This window comes from Equus quagga, chromosome 20, assembly GCF_021613505.1.
Source record: "Equus quagga isolate Etosha38 chromosome 20, UCLA_HA_Equagga_1.0, whole genome shotgun sequence".
NCBI classification, from domain to species: Eukaryota; Metazoa; Chordata; class Mammalia; order Perissodactyla; family Equidae; genus Equus; species Equus quagga.
In genome coordinates, this window is record NC_060286.1 from 44,656,166 (window position 1) to 44,658,527 (window position 2,362).

The window sequence follows — 2,362 nt, forward strand, 5'->3', positions numbered from 1 at the left end:
GTGAGGCTGTGTCCCACTCGGCGCCACTCACAGGAGCCCAGGAGGCCCGTCACACCTGGGGTCTCAGCCCAGGTCTGCCTCCCCTCGCGGCCTGCCTGCTCTTAGCCCTCCGAGCACGGCTGCCCCTCACCTCTTACCGCCACAGCTCCTGATACCAAGTTCTTGTTACTCAAACTGCTCCCTGGGCCCTGCCATCACCCCTCCTGGACCCCCAGACCCTCAGAGCTCACTGCCCTTCCCCCTCAGTCCCACCTCCCCTGGCCTTTGTACACTCCCAACCCCAAAAGTCCCTCCCAGCATATCCCAGCCTCCCTAACCTGCCGACCCAGCAGGGGCCACCTCCTCCAGGCAGCCCCTCTGACTGCTTCGGCCCATACCCCTCAGCCTCCCCAAGGCCCTGGTGAGGGCACCCCTGTATTCCCTGTCCGTGGGGCTCCCACCCATGCGCTGGGGTTCCCGGGGCAGGGTGCTGGCTCCTCCCCCTGCCCCAGACTGGGAAAGGAGAGAAATTCAAACACGAAGAAGGCAGGGCTGGGCGTGCAGGCGGCTGGCGCAGAGGAGCCGTCCGGGGTGACATGAAACACCTCCCCCGAAAAAGCCCAGGCCCCTCCTAAACCACAGCGCCCCTGCCGGTCTGAATCTGGCTCATTCATTCGGCCCCCGTGTACCAGGCATCTCTGGTTTTGCCAGGCTCAGGGCTGGGCGCCGGGGACAAAGAGAGGTTCAGACAGGCCCTGTCTGTAAGGAGCACCCCGTCCAGGGTGGTTACAGACCCATAATTACGGCATTCATGAGGCAAAAATGGGGGGCGGCAGTGTAGAGCGCAGGGGCACTGGCGCCTGCCCCACAGCAGCCCCCTGGCCAGCCCTCACCTGAGCAGACACTCAGCCATTGATCCCGCACAGCCCTCCCCACTGCTCCCCTGCTGGATGAACTCCTAGGCACCCCTCAAAACCCAGTTCCCCCATCACCCATTCTGGGCATCCTGGGAAAACGCCCTCACCCCATGAGCAGTCCTCTGCTACCCCTCCAGACAGGCGCTCCCGGGGGCAGGCCCAGAGTGAGTCCTCTCTGGGACCTTCAGGCCAGGGAGAAACCCCTGAGGACCTCTAGAATGGATCCCAACATGGGTCTTCCTACAGCCATCTAGACATCCTCCCAAAGGACACTTGACTGGCCTCTTGAGGCAGGGGCTGGGCACCCAGAGGGCCGTGTTGCACCCATCGTCTTAGGCTGGATTTAGAAGGCAGGATGATCCCTCGGCCTTGCGCCTGGTGCCAGAACCGGGAAGGCGTACTTGGTCCAGAGAAGAAAGTGACCAGCGAGCTCAGCAGGCCCATGGGCAGCGACAGGAAGCAAGGGAGACTGGAAGATAGGCCAGAGCCTGGGGCACAGGGGGCTCTGGTGACATGAGTGGGCGTGGCCTGGAGGCAGGGGGCTGGACTCAAAGACCTCTGGATGGCCCCCCACCCCCACCTGGGCCTGAGCAGGGCCTGCTGCTGACAGAGCCAGACAGCTGTTGAGAGCCCCATGTGTAAAAATATATCTGTGCACACACACAGGGTGGTGTGCATCTGCACAGAAACGTACACACCACCCCAGCGCCTGGGCGCCTCTCGGCGCAGGGCCGGCGGGACGAGGGACCTCTGCTTCCCGCTGCTTCCTTACTGTGAGTGCCTTTACCATAAACGCCTATTACCGCGATTATTATTTAAGCCACAACTTTCATAAAAATAATCTGTGCTCTGAAAGGCCCCCATCCCTCTGCCTTCAAAACACTGGTTTGTGACCTCTATGCTCAGCTCAGGGGCAGGGAACGGAGCCCCCAGAAAGCACGCTGCCCTTCACCTGCACCAGGGGCTCAGAGCAGTCAGGAGTGGCCTGGAGCGAGGGGGGCGGCAGGAGTGAATGTAGGGGGCCCTGGTCACAGAGCACAGGCCCATGCCCCCCACCCTGTCCACCAGGGCAGTAAGCAGGAACCGGTGTGGCCGCGGACCAAGCCCACCAGCTGCCCTGGCTCCCCCAAACTGGGGGCAGGAGGAGAGGGAGCCCCATCGCCCTCCGGGCCCCAGTCTCTGGAGAGGGTGGGCAGCACCTCCACAGCCCTCCCGGGTCAGGAAGCAGTTTCAGGGCCCAGGAGCTTAACAGCCCTTTGTGGGCTGGCCCGGGCACCTCGCCACCATGTACAACTTTTTGTCTATGGGAAAATGAGGTCTCCTTCCAAGGGCCCACCCACAAACTTGACCGAGGGCCGGGCAAGCCTTTTCCGACGGCCCCTGGGCGCCTACTGTGCGCCGCGGCCGCGCTGGCCAGGCGCCCGGCAGCCCCCGAGCAGGGGCCTGCGCCCCCGCCCGCGGCCCCG